Source organism: Heterocephalus glaber, unplaced genomic scaffold (genome assembly GCF_053883595.1).
Source record: "Heterocephalus glaber isolate CG9 unplaced genomic scaffold, H.glaber_assembly_v1.0 deba00001472, whole genome shotgun sequence".
Taxonomy (NCBI): Eukaryota; Metazoa; Chordata; class Mammalia; order Rodentia; family Bathyergidae; genus Heterocephalus; species Heterocephalus glaber.
In genome coordinates, this window is record NW_028258315.1 from 6,187,075 (window position 1) to 6,205,117 (window position 18,043).

Genomic DNA, 18,043 nt, shown 5'->3' on the forward strand with positions numbered 1-18,043 from the left:
AGCAAAATGATTAATCTTGAAGGAAGGTGTACTTCCAATTTTTCCCCACTCTTCTTTTTTCTCTCTGAAATTTCCATATGAAATTGGGGCATCTGACTAGTTTTAAAAGTGTGTGTTGAAGATACTATAAAGAAGAATAATTCTGAAAGTTTCTCTAAATGCACTGTTCTGAGAATCTGAACTTCTTCACTATTTTGCCCTTACCAGCCTTTTAAATGATTTTTTCTTCACAAGCTACATCCAGCCACAATGGAAAATCCACGGGGATGTGTGTCATTCCTGTCCTCTCCTTACTCTGACTTTCTTTGCTCTTATATCAGGTGGAAATATCTTTCTACTGCCCCTCCTTGCTCTTTCTTTTCTCTATGTAGGGACTCCTTTCTAGAACCTTCTCACATGTCAGTTCCTGAGATAACCCTTCCTTGCCCACCAGTGCATTAGGAAGAGTCAGAGGCATCCTCATCTGACCTCCCTTCCCAGTCCATCACTGCCTCATGGTAGGCACCATGCAGCATCACAACTCGTCTTTCCTGGCAGTCCCTCTGGTAGACTTGCCAGCTCATTGGTACTAGACTATGTGTCCCAGCGTTGATCACGATACCACCAGCCCTTTGTGTCCCTGGGTCGCCATCAGAGAGTTCACCCAACCAAGCGTGGAAAACATCAGGGAAAAATCTGAACATGTACAGACTTTCCCCTTGTTGTTTTTTCCTGACATCACCACAACTACTGACATAGCATTTACATTGTGTTAGGGATTGAAAGTCACCTAGAGATGATTTTAAATGTATAGGAGGATGCGCGTAGGTTCTATGTAAATCCTATACCATTTTAGAGAAGGGACTGAGAATCTGTGGATCTTGGCTATTTGTGGGTGGAGCATCCTGAGACCAAACCTCTACACATACCGAGGGACAGCCATACCTACCTGTGCACTGAGTGTGAAGGGATTAGTGAACAGAACTTGAAGGTCAGTCTGTGAAAGTGAAGAGCTGGGAGCCAGCCTCCCCTGAGTGAAGAGGGCTCCTGTAGTGAGATTTCCAAAGAATGCTGTGAGAGAGCTGGCCCCAGGAAGAGTCCTTGCCGCGATTTACCAGAGGAGCTGGGAGACCTCAGAGCAGTGCATTTTGGATTAGATCTGTTTCCCAGTGTCAGGAACTAAAAAGCAGGGGCAGGTGCCAGACACATCACAGAAATGAGAGGCATGTCATGCACATGCTTCTCTGTGTGGTACCTCCCAGAGGCGGTGTCACAGCGTGGCTCATGGATGACATGGCCCTGCCTGTCATTGCAGCCCCAAATGGCATGTACCCGATGACAGGCATGTGTGTCAAACCACAAAAGACAGCAGCCTGAGGGAGCTTGGGGCAGCTTCAGTGGATCTGAAATAAGATGTCAGACTCAGCCTCCATGAGCTGGGCATGTGTCCTGCCTGCAGGACTCAGTTTCTAGCAGGCACATGTGACCTTGGAGGCCCACCCCGTGCACAACAGTGCTGTGACCTGCCAGTCCCGATGAGTGTGTAGAGATCCCATGGGAGCCTGGTGGGGCAGAGGATGTTGGACACCACAGCCTCCCACACGGGGCCATCTTGTCTGGAACTTTTGAAGGTCAATAAAAACATAAGGTGGCAGGTGTCCTAGTTACTCCCCTTCTTACTGGGACACAATACCTGGCACCTGCAATTTAAAAGAGAAGTTTACTTTGGCTCTTGTTTCAGTCCATAGTCACCTGGCTCCTAGGCATGATGGCAGGACACAGGGACATGAAGGAGGATAGTTTCGCATGGCATGGGGACCGGAAGCAGAGAGACTGAAGGGAGGAACAGAAAATGGGGAGAAGCCCTTCCAGGCCACACCCCCAGAATCCACCTCCTCTGACCAGGCTCCACTTCCCAGCATCACATTTGTCTATAAGCTCATCAGTGGACCAATCCACGGGTGAGGACCACACCTCATGATCCCATCACCTCCCAAAAGCCCCACCTCTGAGCCCATGTGGCTTTGGGGGGACATTCAGATGTAAACCCTAACAGTGGGAGTGGAACTCTGTTTTGTTGTCACTGTGTCCCACGGTCCATAGGAAGAGCATGACTAAGCATCTTCTCTTCATGACAGCAATTATCATTTCTATTACAGTGGCTAATGTGAGCTGAGAATGTGTTATGAGCCGGGAACTGTGCTAGGCTCTTCATAGGATTCTCTGATGTAATTCTCATAATAATCTCACAGAGTAGGTATTATTATTGTCTGCTATTACAGGTGAGATGATTAGGCCTAAGTTAGTTGAGCAATCTACCCATGTTCACTCAACTCTGTGCTTTCGATGTGGTTGTCCCCCAAAGGTTCATATGCAGGAAATTTGGTCACCTGTGTAGTGTATGCTGGGAAGGGCATCTTTAAGGATTAATGTTTTTCTCCTGGGAGGCAATTCTTGCTCTTTCAGGACTGGACTGGTTACCAGGGCAGTGGGTTGTTATGACGGAGCTCAGCTCTTTCGCCTTGTTCTCTTACTCCCCTCTTCCATGTGACTTCTCTCTCCAGCTCCCTCTATGTGACGCTATCCAGCATGAGGCCTTCACTAGAAGCTGATGCTGGACTCCCAGAATTGAGAGATAAATAAACCTCTGTGTAAAGTTGTTTTAATAAGGTAATCAGTCTCAGGTATTTTGTGATAGCAACAAAAAAACAGACCAAGATATTAAATTAATAAACAAGGAAGCAGGGACTGAAAGTCATGCTGTCCTGTGCTTTTTACCACATTATCCTGCATCTACAGAAGATAATGGGCTGCAGGGACAAGTATAGACAAGTGGAGCCAGGGGACACAGGGCACCCACGGGAGCCAGGTCAGAGGTGACCCATGTTCCTCCTCAACCCAGGCAGTGAGAAGCAGCTGGGAGACTTCTCAATCTACTCTTCCAGACTGAGGAAGGCATTCTCTGAACTCAAGGAAGGAGCAGGTAACCATGGCAACCAAGATCTACCCTAATCCTCACTCCCGTAGAAGAAAGAAGAGCATTTTTCCTTAAAAACTACTTCCAAGATAACTGACCACTGACATTCAACTTGAGCAGCAAGAAGCCAGTGGAGAAATGTTACTGATTGAAATGTTAGTGATTGAGTTACTGCCCTGTGACCATCCAGCTTCCAGGCATTTGTAGGTAGAGTGGTTGCAGAGGGTCAGTTGGGTCAGGCCTCCTACTGAGGAGCCACAGTGCTGAGGGCAGCAGGTTTGACACCTGCCAGCCTCACCCCAGTCATTAAACCCTCAGGAGATGTGCCTGTCACAGCCCACTGGGAGCTACAATTCCCTCTTTCCAGCTGCCTCACTTATGTTAGTAAGTAATATAAGAAGCGAATTATACTAATTTTGCTTATTCCTGAAGTGTGAAATCTTGGAAGATGGTGCCAAATGAATGATCATCTGTATTTCTCAGTTTGTTCATGCCTTTTTTTCCCCAGTGTGTTTATACTTAAGGATGTATCTCTGCTGTATAAATTTCACAGAGAAATGAAAACAATTATAAATTATCTAGAATTGCTGGTTGCAGATGCTGATAATAAGAAGAAAGAATTTCTATGGAGTTTTAACTATAGATTTTTTTTGTTCACTTAAATTCTTGTCCTATAACTCATTACCTAAATGATAAAGAAGCCAGCTAGGATAATTGCTGGACAAATTGACACAACTTGTATTTATGAAACAAAACTGAAACAAAGGTGTCATTGAAGGTAGGGGAGAATTTCATCTTACATATAAACTTGAGACTAAAGTCAATGCATTGGTTGTAATAATGTGGTCAAAATAATTCTTGAAAATCATTTACTTATGTCATAAAGAACAACATCTATGATAAGAAATACACAAACTGTATTAGGCAGCTATTGCTATGATCTCACTGTGTAACAAACAACTTCAAAAATCTCAATAGAAAATAGTAAGGATTTATTTACCACTCTTCTGCCTATGGATTCGTAGGCCTTTGTCCCATGTGCTCATTCTAGGCCCCTGGCTAGAGGGGAATTGGCTACGTGGATGTTTTCTTCCCATGGGGACAGCAGATGCATAGAGAAGGAGTCCAGCTGTAAGTATATTTTAAAACTCTCCTAGTATCAATATTGCTGACACTGCTTTGGCTAAAGCAAGCCACATGCTCAAGTCCAAAATCAAGGGGCTGTGAAGTACAGGTCTTACACCATGAGGCCATATCCCAATTTGGTTGTCAGGCACTTCTCCAAAAAATGAACACATTGTCAGTGTTCCTCAAATCCTTATGGTATTTTTAGTTATATTAAAGACATGGTCCTAATTCATTCAGTTCAAGTTAGATCTGTTTCTGATGCTGTTTTCTCCATAAAATAATGTATTTGCTCAGTCTTTGGGTCCGTGTGTTTATCACACATGCCTTCTACTGGCCAGAGAAATGTCTTTAAGAACTGACCTGACAGCCAACCTTCCCATCCCGAGGCCCTGTAAAAGATCCTGTTCCCTTCCAGACATTGTTTGATGAACCTTCTGGTACTACACATTGACTCTTCTCCTTCCTACCAATCCCACCTTGTTTCCTTCACCATTTCCTCAGGCCCCTTATTGTGGTGCAGCCCAGAGTAAGGTTCTAGAACTAGAGTGAGAACCAGACAGCTTCCTTGTCCCTCCCCCAAGTCGCTGTGAGACTGACAGAACCTTGGACTCAGGGACTTTGGAGTGAGTTTGGTGAAGATGATGAATGATCAGGACTCATTCAAAGGAAAAAAAGAGACACGGAATTTTTTCAGACAGATTAATCCAAGGAAGGGTATAGCACTGAGCAGGACTAAAGAAGTCAAGGACAGAAAATCTGCTTTCAGGAGACCTGAAATTAGAGAAGTGAAATCAGGAACTAGAGGGAAACTGTCACCAAGACTCCAGCTGCCTTGGAGACCAAAAAGGGAGATCATCGGAAGGGCTTCCCAAAGTCAAGGCAGAAGCCACCAATGAATCCAGTTGCCGGCCTGCAGCGCATGGTTCTTGGGGGACCTCCTCCAAAAAGCAGCAGCAAATTAGCTGCCCGGCAGAGTTCTGTTTCTCTGCTTTTCGTTGGAAAATCATAACGCAGTCATACTTGGGACAAATTGCAGACATTTCACCAGCAATGCAGAATACAGTGTAGAAGAGGTCAGGGCAAGTGCTGAGTTGACACAGACAGTGCAGAAATCCATCACACCTTCTTCCCATATCTAAACTTCCTAACAACAACCGTCACCACACCATGATCTGGTGACAGTCGTGAGTCATGCTTATCAAAATGTACTCATCTTGCTCACCCAATGGAGAGACACAAAGTCCTGTAGGACTCTGTCTTGACCAAGACAGGGTGACTTTTAAAAAATCATCCAGGGGCTGGGGATTTAGATCAGTGGTTTCACCGCCTGCTACACAAGCACAAGGACTCAAGTTTGTTACCTGGTACCAAATAATCATCATCATCATCATCATCATCATCATCATCATCATCATCATCATCCAGGGGCTGGGGATTTAGCTCAGTGGTTCGCTGCCTGCCTCACAAGCTCAAACTCCTGAGTTTGATCCCCGGTACAAAAAAAAAATCATCCAGATAATGTTAATTGTAGAACCTGCTTAGCCTCAGTAGATCTGTTTTCATACAGTCGTGTGCACATAATGGTGGTTAGTTGGTGATGGACCACAGATCTCATAAGATTATAATGGAGCTGAAAAAGCCTACCTCCTAGTGACATCATAGCCATCATAAGATTGTAGTGGATTGTATTATTCATGTGTTTGTGGTGACACTGGTGTCAATAAACCTACTGCAGTGCCCATCATGAAAAAATATAGCAAATACAACTACATACAGTACTTAATTCTTGATAATGACTGTGATATTTATCTATATGTCCCCCAAGACCTCATGTACTCATAAGGAGCTTTTGGAAGAGGACTGGACCATGGAGGGATACAGCTGACTTGCCGTTAGGAGGTGGGGTCTGGTGGGAAGAGGCGGTCACTAGGAGTGTGACCCGGAAGGGTGTAACCTCCCTCCCTGGCCCCTCTCTTCTCTCTGCGTCCTGGCCACCATGCCATGAACAGTTTCTTCTGACCCGGCCTTTCCATGGAGTTTCTCTGTTTGAGCCTGCTGCACAGAGACTGAAACTTCTGAAGCATGAGCCAAAATAAACCTGTCCTACTTTAAGTTGCAGGTGTCAGGTATTGTGTCAAAGGACAAGAAAGTGACTAAGAGAATGACAATCAATGACTGATACTACTGGTTTATGTCTTTACTGCGCTATACTTTCTATCATCCATTTACAGTATACTCCTTCTCCTTGTAAAAAGATGTTTATGGTGAAACAATCTGCCCTGTGACACTGGTGACAACGTCAGGCATCTTGAGTTGACTGCATCTCTAGACTGAATTGAGGGGCCACATCAGGAGATTAGTGTGAGTGCATCCTGTGATGTCCAGGTGATGACAAAATTGCCTAATGATGATGCTCTTCTCAGAACTTGTCTTTGTTGTTAAATGGCACATGGCTGCATCCATTTATCCAAATGAAGAACCATATTCATAGTTAATGGATTATTTCACTTGAATTGTATATAGTTTTAAAATTTTGCTGGGGTTAATTTATTTCAATAGAAAACAATAGGCTATCACATTGAAGTTTTTGCAAGTCTTTCATTTATGATAAAATCTGAAAAAACCCTCCTCTTTCAGTTCTATGTAAATGATGAGGAAAATGATTCTGATTTATTTCACTACTTTATGTTTTCCTATCTTTGATCACATGCCACTTTATGCCAAAGAAAATCAAGCCCTCTACCCATAAGTCCTACTGAAAAAAAATCAATAATCATGAACAATTATTTTCACCCCAACCCAGGGGGCTCCTGGTAAAGTAGAGGAGCTTACTTTTCTATTACCAAAATCTTAGAACTGCTGCATTCAAATAACATCTTGTATGCAAAATTCTCCCTGAGTTGAGGAATTTATGGGTATCATCAAAGAGTTCTTAGCTTTCCTAAAAGAATCACCAAAAAACTCTTTCCAACACATAATGAGATGGAATTCCCCAAATTAGAGATCCACTCACCAACTCCAGGAGGCCGATGCTGCCTGCAGGTGGCCCTGGAAAAGCCATCTGAGGGGAGGGAGAGGCAGGTGGTAGCAGTTCAGGACCAATGCCCTTCAGGCCTCCTCCAAGTTGCCTGGCTTTTCAAGGTGATTGGTAAAGACCAACTACTGGATGTCCTATTCTGTGGTGGACATAAATTCCTGGGGTCTAATTATTTCATTTTTTGAGACCCCTTTCATGGAATCAATTGTTACTCCATTTTTATTAAGAAGAGCTTGATGTTAATTAATGTCATAGCCTGGGAAATGTTAGCTCTGCAAAATATAGCTGGGTTTCTATTTTTTAAAAGAGGACAGATAATATATCCAACAATAAAGCTGTAAACTCACGGAGCCAGAGGACTCTTCAGAAAGCCAATACTGCAGCACCAGCAGCTGGCCAAAGAGTGTCTTAAAGCAGGAAGCCGAAGCTGGGAGGGAGGACATCTACCCTGGTCACACTGGGTGGGAGGCTGAGTGAACCCTTGTTTGGTGACAAGGTCCCCAGGGGACTTCAACCCTGATGCACCACATGACAAGGGAAAACCTAGCTGGTGCTTAGAGATCTTGAGAAGAAATGACACTCTGATCATTACTGGTTTGCTTATTAACAATCACTGATTGCACATCTATTTAAAACACATCAGTGATGTCATTTTAAAAAGAATAAAGTTACCTATGTGGAATATAGAATTTTAAAAAGGATGACCTGAAAATAGTAGAAAAACTAAATAGTAAAAAGACCACAAGGGGAGGATAAGGAGACTGGGTCAATGGGGGTAGTTGGGAGGGCGGATGTGATCAACCTATAACACATGCATGTATGGAAGTGTCACAGTGAAGCTCGTTAACATGGACAATCGATACGTAGTAACAATTATAATTTTAAAATGAAAGGATGGAATTACATAGAATTTTTACAATACTACCTATAGGAAGAACGACATTATGAATTTTGAAAACAAAGCTCAGTGAAATTGCTAATAGATGTGATGTATAAAACATTGCCTTAAACCACAAATTCAGCTCTAAGTTTTTACTGTTGTGAGTCCTGACAACTTAGATAATGGTTATGAATGTGGAGTTTGGTTTAGACAGGTGTAGTTTCATGTACAGTTTCTATTTCATACCACCTTAGAAAGCCAGGCATGTTACTTAATCTCTCTGAGCCTCAGTTTCCCCTGCAGTGTAACGGCACTGTCAGAATGAGAGATAACCTTGGCAAAGTACTTAGCACAGCACTGAAATAAGTTATGTGCTTCCTAACTCTTCATCATACCCACAAAATACGGGACAGAGCTTAAGTGAATGCCACGGTTGGGAACCGACAGAGCCTTCCTTCTTAAGAAGTTAGTTCCAGTGACTGTGGGCAGAATTCCAGGCAGCCTTTCTAACAGTGTTGACACAAAAGCTCTTAAAATGTCAGCCTTCTGCCCTCTGGATTTCTCTAGGCAACCTGGGAACGAAGTCTTAACTAGAAACTTCTGACAGTTCACAAAGGTTAAGTTCATTACCCGTATCATTTTCTAATTTTATATTCCAAAAAGGAAAATGGTGGAATTATGGAGCTTCAATACTTTAGCAAGCAGAAAACTTAAAGGGCTAGAGGATGTTTTTAGTTATGAGGATGTACAGGTGTGACCAACAAATATGGTGAATGTTTAAATTTAAAAAATATTACTACACTAAAAGACACATTGCCCTAGTTCCCCTTCCCATCAAATGCACGGATCCCACCATTTTCACCACTTTCTGAAGCAGCTCTGGAGGTCCTCTTTCCTGAGTGTCTTTAGTTGTGCTGTTGTGGCTGTCTCAGTGTTCTGAATTGATTTAAAATGTTCCCCTTTCACGGTCATTTTGACTTTGGGGAAGGGCCAGATGTTACATGGTGCCAGATCCAGTGAAGGAAGAGCACGAGGACACACTGTAACGTTTTTATTTGACAAAAATTGCTGCAAACCTTTTGAATCTATTCAGGACATGGAGGCAGCCACAGAAAGGCATGAGAGAGGACTTCTGGAACTGCTTCAGAAAGTGACAAAAGTGCGTTCGTGTTACAGGGGAGATTTGGAGGAGGAGGAGTAATGGCAGTATATCTTTTACTGTAAGAAACATAGAATTTAAATATTCACCGTAGGTTTGGATCACACCTTGTAGATTAGAATTATCTCAAGAAGGTTGGTCCCTCTAACCAGTACAACCACAAGTGGGGGCCTGTTGTTCATGTAGACAGTAGGACTCCGAAGTCAGGATGGAAAATAAGGGGCAGCCTGTGGCTGCTGCAGGTTCTGAGGCTCAGTTCAAAAGTAGACGCTGTAGCCACGAGGAGGGCCCGAGGAGGGCCCAAGCACGGAAGGAGGCACAGAAATGGTTACATCAGAAACTGCGCCTGTGCCCAGCTCTACTTCCTACTGGCTGTGTGGCCTTGGATAAGCCACTCAGCCTCTGTGAGCTTCAGCTTCTTAGCCACATGCCTGGCCCACAGCAAAAGCGTAACAAATACAAGTCATTACTACGATTAAAGGAAAACTCAGTGAAGACATTGAGGCCTCCAAACAAAAGCTTCAACAAACCAAGACACAACAAACAGGTCAGGCGGGCACAGCACAGAGAGGCCAGGGGAGGCAGTGGAGCCCCCCTTTCTTGGTTCCCATGTGCTGGTCACTTGCCATCCTCCTGGCGGATTTCCGGCTCTCCCGTCTCACTCAGTCTCTGGGTCTTCTCCAGTCCCCCACACCCATCCTTCCCTCCCCACGCTGCTGGGGCGCCTTCCTCACGTGCAGCCCTGCCCCAGCTGCCAACCTGCCGCATACCTTTGACAAGGACTTCATTGGAACGTGGCCCAGACCCCTCAGCCGGGCCCGCAAGCCCTGTGAGACTGCAAGTGCCTCTTCCGCCCCCACAGACTCTCCACACAGGAGAGTCCTGGAAGTCAGAGAAGGGCCAGCTTTATTGTGACTTTGTAGCTCTCCAGCCACTGAGACTCCTGCCTGGGGACAGAGAAGCAACACTACCTAAATATTTACTTCCTGCTATTCCTCGCCTTTCTCTGTGGGTGAGAATCACTGAGAGCATTTATAAACTGATGCCCGGTGCACACCCCAGACCATCGGTATTTTTACTGACATGAGTATTTTTAAGTTCTTCCGGTCATTCTGGGATGCAGCCAAGATGGCAGATTATAGCCATATACCGATTGCTATTTTTTTAAAGGAAAAATAACAAGAACAAAAGCAGAGAATCTCATCTCGTTTGACGTTCTAACATCAACCATGTGCTGATCATTGCTGATCTGGAAAAGAAGACTGATCAGTTTCAGGAAGAAGATGTCAGAGATGCGAAAGGTGTGATCCATTCAGGGAGCAGGAGGTGGCCCAGCCTCCCAGTGATTTTAGGAAAATCCTCGTGAATGTCATTGAGCAAGATCCTGGTGGCATGGGCAGCTCTCGGGGAGTAGCCTGGCTCCTGGCCAGCCCAGCACAGAAGGAGCAGCCCAGGGAGGGAGGAAGTGACTCAGGGCTGCCCTGTCCCCGGCAACAGGACAGGGTTGTAACCTTTTGTGAAAGGACAGGTAAAAATAGCTGGAGTACTTTAGGGAGAACTCAGAATTTTTAGATTCAGAACCATCTGATTATATAACAGAGGGTAAATGACCCAGGGAAGGGCAGGGGAGTATTCTTTACTATCTTTAATGTTCTGGGCTCCAGGCTGGCGTGAATGGCTTGTGTCCTGTTGACAGCAAGGGTTGGTGAAAATTCTTTAACAGTGGGGAAGATTCTCCTGGCAATGCTACTTGTAGTGGATCCACAAGGAAGATAAAGAACCTGGAAAACAAGTTTGGGAGGCTCAACACTACGGTTGGAAAACTCTCAATCTGCAGATTGTGGTCTCTATAAATACTTTTCACTGCTAAAAGGAATTGGGCCTCCTTAGAAAAGTGACCATTTCTAGGTCTGGAGCAAAAACTGTACAAAGTGTGACAGAAAGAAAAGAAACAATTGAAGTACAAATTACTGGAGTGGCATCAAAAAGACATAGACATCAACTTGAAAGGACATCCACTTCCAAAGACGAGACCACTTGGATAAAAAGCAGTGATCACTAAACTGGAAAGAAACATGACAAGTGTAGAAAAATCCACATACTCACAATAATATGCTGCCCTCTCCCCAACAAAACAAAACAACAAAATTCTATATAACTCATTGGTTAACTACCTTTAGAAATTCTCAGGGTACCAACTCGTTATGCTAGAGTTTGAGAAATAAAAGAGAAGAATGAAGTATTTATCCTGTTTTTTTCCTTTTTCTTTTTATTGGTACATTTTAGATTTACATAATGATCACATTCATCTTAGGGAATTTGTACCTTTACATAATGTATTTTGATTCCATTTTCCCCCATTCTCTTTCTCTTCAGCCGCTTTTCCCCTTCTTTATTTACAAAAGCCCTGTTTCTATTTTTCCTTCTTTTTTCATTTTGTCTTTTTCCTTTCTTCCTTTCTCCCTCCTCTTTCCCACTGAACGATTTTTTCTTCTTTCACATTGTCTGTTATGCCTTTTGTCCCTGTTTACATTTTCAATTCCTTACACCAGAAAGACAGTGTGATATTTACATATGTGTGTCCAGTTTATTTCACTCAAGAGTATAGCTTCAAGGGCCAAGGATCTGGCTCAGTGGCACTGCGCCTGCCTCTCAAGCCTAAGGTCATGAGTTTGATCCTTGATACCAAAAAAAAAAAAAAAAAGTATAGCTTCAAGGTGCATCCATTTAGCTACAAATGTCTCAGGTTTATCCTTCTTTATGGCTGAGTAGTACTCGGTGGTGTAGAAAAGCCACATCTTCTTTATCCATTAAATAGTTGATGGGCATTTGAGTTGTTTCCAAGATTTAGCTATTACACAAAGTATCTATCCTACTTTACATATGCTAACTTTTTCAGAACAACCATCAAGATGGACCGGAATCTAATCAAGCAGCAGATCTTAGTCTCATCCACAGGAAGTGCAGGGTGGGGAGAAACTTGAAATGGTAGTGAGTCTTCTCTCTTTCCTGGTGCAGGGGAATGAGATAGGTAGGCTGGGGGAGGAATTCTGGCCCATGCCCTGACAGTGGATGTAGTTGTACTCCAGGGTCGGGTTGAAACCCTCTCTGCCTTCCAGTTCATTTCATCAGCATCCGTGGCTTCAGTTGACATTCTTTGTCTATGGTCCTCAAACTTGTATTTTCTCTGTGCTTGGGACTCAGCCCCAGCTGCCCTGTTGGCATTTCCACAGCAGCCACATGTGACCACACATCTCGTCCCCGTGTCCTCTCGAGTAAGGTCCCACTGCCCATCCTGTGCTCAGGACATGGGGGGTCTCAACACACACCTTCCCCCGCTCCCCATTTCTACTTCAGTGGGCCATCGTCTCTCACCTAATCCACGCTGGCTTCCCAAATCTATTATTTAAAATTCTTCAATATCTTCTTTTGCATTTTGGATCAAGCTTAAACCCTCTGGCAGGGCCTGTGAGGCATGTGGACTTGGATCTTAACCACTTGCACCCTTGCCTGCACACCAGCCACTTCTCCCCTCAGCCCTGCTGACCAGGACCCTCCGAGAGCTTCAGATGTTTCCTGCCTTGTCAGGCCTTCCGCATGGGGTGTTCTTGCCTAGCTGCCTCTTTGCATCCTTCACAGTGTAGCTTAGGAGTTGCATCATTAGGGAGTCTCCTTCCACCAGCAGAGTTGCTCCTGGCCCCCGGCTGTATTTTCTACTTAACCACTTTTATTTCAGTGTATGTTGGCACTGCTATTTAATCTTTTGATTGACTTCTTAGCTTCTAAACCCTGTTAGGACACGAACATGTCTTGCTAATCATTGAATTTCTAGCACTAATATTGTTTGTAACACAATGGGGACTAAATATCTGATAAATAAAGAAAAAGAATGAGAAGAGCAGGTGTGAAGGAAGAAGCTGATAATCTCCACCAAGTCCACTTCCTATGGTGAGTCCCTGGAGGCATGGGAAGGGTTTGTTATACCAAATCTTCCCTGCACACAATTATCTTCCTAAAGCTGAGTGGCAACTGCAGAAATGACCAGTGCTCTAGAATGAGGTCTGCATGTACAGCAGAGGTACAATTTAAGCATGGATTTGTATTTTTTAAAATTGAAACATTGAATTTGGAAACTAGTTCTATCCTGACCAGGCCTAAGGAATGTGCTAATCAAAATATCCACAAATGCAGCCACAAACTGCTAAACTTAGATGATTTAATAGCCCCTAGTTTGGGAGAGGCAAAACACTCAGGAATACGAGAAAAGCTCAGCAGTCAAGAAAAATAAAATTGAGTTTTCTGGGATTTGTGTTCTTCCTTGAGTCCAACAAAACAAAATGGGTAGACATTTTAGCCAGGAAGGATGTTGAAGAACACTTGGGCTTTGTCATGGTGCCTAACCTCCAGACCAAATGTGACTGTGTGGTCAGCAGCACTTCCATCTAAAAATTAGTATCCCTACAAAAAGAAGTGGAATGTGACCTTTGTGTGGGGAGGAAACAAGGTGCAGAAACATCTGGTGGCAGAACACTGAGGTACAAGGTTGCTGCAAGGACAAGGGACAGAGATGTCCTTGTTTGTGACGCAGCAGGGGGAGACAGCAGGCCCAGCATTTGCCTCTACTTTGGCTTTGATTCTTGACCCTTATGAAGGGCAATGGCCCGTGAATTTCTGCAGTTTTAAAGAATGCCTTTTACTGCCAAGTAGACATATCTGAATGTGGAATCTCCATGCTTCAAATACATGCTTTTATCTGGGCCTTCTAGGTTGAGAATAGCTGCCAAAAGTTTCATTTGCTTTCTTTTGCTACCATAAAAAATTATGACAATGTTAGTGGCTTCAGCAGCACCAGTGTACTCTCTCACAGGTCTGTAAATCAGAGGATCAACATGAGTCTCCCCGGGGTTAAAACCAAGGCAACAGCAGGCTGCACTCCTCTTGGGAGACCTCAAAGGGAAATCTGGTCCCTGGTCATTGGAGTTGCGGGCAGAATTCACTTCCTTGCCATTGTTAGCTGAGGGCTGTTCCCAGCACTGGTGGGTTATGACTCCTTACTCCGTCTTCAAATCCTGCAGTGATGGGTCGAGCGCCTCTCATGCCTTGAGTCTCCCCTCGTCTCTTACCTCTGTGACTGAAGCTGGGAAAGATTCTCCACCATTAAGGACTCTAGGAGGAGGTTGGGCCCACCCAGGAATCCAGAACAATGTCTCCATCTCAAGGCTCTCAACCCTAACACATCTACAAAGTCCCTTTAGCCACCGGTTATTATTCTGCTACCCTAAATGTTTTCACCTGATTTAGGTAGAATGAGTCCTAAAAGATCTTTAGAACAGGAGTAAGGTTCTCTGTGAACCAAAAAGATATGGTCATTTAGTCTCTGACACTCCCTTCTGTATGTAAGGGCTTCAGCTATTGGGCTTTCTTGAGGAACTCTGTTATATTTTAGCAAACTCTCAGAGAACATTCTTGCTCTCCACTGAGTTTTATGCAGAACCTCAATATTATTATTTTATTTCTCAAGCTCTCCTTTGTTCTCAGAATCCTCAACTATTGTGTAAGTTTCTTTTCCTTCTCGCGCACATGCATTTTCTTTCTACTTGGTCTTTTGGAGAAGGCTTAGATCATAAATTTTCTGTTTTTCAGAGAGCAAAACATCTCCAGAGAAGAAAAAGAGTTTTCTTACTCACCTCCTATTTCATTTCCCTAGGACTTTCAAATTCATATACAATTTTTTTTTGAAAAACAGAGATGTCAGAGCAGTTTCCTTGCATCTTCATTTCATGTGTCTAGATAATAGCTTTTAAAATCTGAATTTTTGTTTGTTTGTTTGTTTTGGTTTTTTTGAGACAGTCTTGCTGTGTAGTTCAGGGTGGGCTTGAACTCACTGTGTAGCCCAGGCTGGCCTCAAACTCATGGTGATCCTCCTGCGTCAGCCTCCCAAGTGCTGAGTTTACAGGTGTGCACCTATGCCTGGCTGTCTGAATGTACTTTTTAAATACTCAATTAGAATGAGTGTTTGCTTTTATATCACTGGATTCTCCCACAGTTGATACAATTTGGCCATTAAAAAAACTGAAACAATAGGACTTCATAACAGCTGCATTAACAAATACCTAGATAATTGAATCCATTTTTTTTGGTTAAGTAAGATCCACATGTCTTAAGGTCTGACATTAAAGAAAGAAAAAGAATACATGATGCATTTGTTAATTTAGTTAATTGCAGACCTTGAAGTTCAGTTTCCTATTTCTGGTCACCTGTTAAATTCACCCATGATGTTGTCCTTTACATCTGAGAAAAATTCAATGAAATTTTTCTATTGTGAAGTGTTTTAAGTATAATTTCAAGTGAAAAAGCGATGACACAGTAACACATACAGCATGATTTATACATATACTTTTTCTATAGTGACTATCAAATGGAAAACAGAGGTATGTACACCTGTGTACCGTGCACAAATGACGGGCCTGGGTCGGGTGACGCACTGAACACTATCTGTCACTTCCCTCTAATTCTGAATCTATCAACATAAAAGGCTATATTTTTTTAAATAATAAATTTACAACAACCAAAGAAAATGTGAATTAAGCCGTCATCAAAAGGCTGAAAATACTGAGACATTCCCAGAAAGAACACAGAGAGCGGGGTGGGTTGGATGTGTAAAGACACGAACAGGGAACCGCAGCTCCAGGCGCGCCCAGCGGAGGAGCCAGCCTGGGAAATTCCGCGCTCGGAGAGGAGAGGCGAAGCTGTGAAATAATCCCCGTAATTCACAGAGCCCCACCGGGGCAGCAAGCGCAGTCCGGCACCGGCATTGTCCAGGCTCCAGGTTTATGCTTCCTTCTGCTGAAATCTGAGACGCACACTTTGAAGTGAGTTTACTCACTTTCTTTCTTGGAGACACTTCCTGATTTAAGAACCCAGGAAATAGGAAAGCTGAGCTGCAGAGAACTCCAGACCCTGACAACAACGGAAACACTGGACTACCCACAAGGTGAAACCATTGCCGTGCTGCCTTGGTGTCGCCTTGTAAAATGCGGGGACAATTGCTTTTTGTTTCTTTTTGGTACTGGGGATTGACCTCAGGACCTTGTGCTTGTCAGGCAGGTGCGGTGCCACTGAGGTACATCCTGGCCCAGAATTGCTTTTATTGTACACAAGTGACTTGATTCTTTTCTTTCCCTCTCCATTCTCTTCCTCTTCCTTTCCCTCCCATCCCTTTCTTCCCCCCCCCTTTCCTATCTTTTACTTTCCTTTTTGTTTTCTTTCTTTCTTTCTTTCTTTCTTTCTTTCTTTCTTTCTTTCTTTCTTTCTTTCTTTCTTTCTTTCTTTCCTTCCTTCCTTCCTTCCTTCCTTCCTTCCTTCCTTCCTTCCTTCCTTCCTCCTCCCTGGACCCTTGCAAGGGTGAGCTCTTCATGTGATCTGTTATGAACCGGATGTTTGTGTCCTCTCAAATTCACACCCTGAACCAATGTCCAATGTGATGGTTGTGGGAGTGGGCCTGGAGAGGTGACCAGGCCATGAGAGTGGAGCCCTCATGAATGGCATCCGTGCCCTCATGAAAGAGGCCCCAGAGGGCTCACTCTCCCTTCCCTTCTACCATGGGAGGACACAATTGGAAGAGGCTGTCTGTGAATGTGAAAGAGACTTTCACCAGAACCCAACCATGCGGGCACCCTCATCTCAGATTTCCCACCTCTGAAACTGCACAGAATAAATTTCTGTTGTGTATAAGCCACACAGACTATGGTATATTTGTTACTGCAGCCCAAGCAAATTAAGATGATACCTTTGTGAGCAAATGCGTCTCACTGATGCCAGGATTGTTTGAGGAAACATGTGGAATGTGTGCCAGCATTGCCCACCCAAAGCGGAGAAGAGGAGAGCATTTACTCACCAGCGTCCCTTCTTCCATTGGTCAACACTTGTTCACAGAGCTGGTTCTGGAACTTCCAGGCTGCACACGAGTACTGACTGAGCCAGCTTCTAGAAAGCATCCCTCCCTTTGGGATAACCAACCCGGCTCCATCTTGAGTTGGGAATGTGATAGCCAACCCAACTCCATGTTGAGCCTTACACTAACCTGGCACGGTTCTGCTTCTGTAAAATTCCACTTGCTCTCCCCTTGAGCCCTCCCCAACTGAAAGGATGGTTTAAAAGGAGAAATCAAACCTCTTCTCAGTGCCAAGAGAACTTTATGGGGACTAGCCCCCTTTCTGTCACCATCTGTAAATAAAATGGACTCAAAATCGGGCTCAGAGTGTGGTGCATCTCTATAGTTCTAACTCACTCACCTGTAACACCTTTTGAGGCAGAGAAGCCCTGGGGTGGAAGAAGATTTGTAGTTTGGTGGCAGCTGTTCTATCTGTATGAAGGTGACCATGGGTGCATTGCAGAAACAAAAATGGGCTTAAATGTGGGGCAAGCATGGGAGGAGTGCAGTGTTTTAGAAGAGCACACTCCTAATTAAGGTCCCTCCAAGCCAGCACCTAGCTAGGGTGCAGGTTAAATTCCTAGAGCTTCACAGTAAACCTACCTGTGACTGACACATCACAGCTGTGAAAGCATCAGCTACAATCTCAGTCTTCACCAAAACCTGTTCTTTGGCTCTAGTCTTGGCCTTTAGAAGGCAAAATAATTGAATGTCTATCTTGGTGTTCTTGTGTATGATCAATAAGCATGTGAGAACTTGCATTATTCCAATGAATCAGAATAACAGTGCAAGTAATGGGGATAAGACACCATCTGGTTACACTGTCAAATCTGAATAGTCACTTTCAAACACAGGTAAGCATGTAACTTGGGGTGAAAATGTCCTTATGTGTTTCACATGTCGAAATTCCATCATCAGTTGATGTATAAACATTCATTATTATGAGTAAA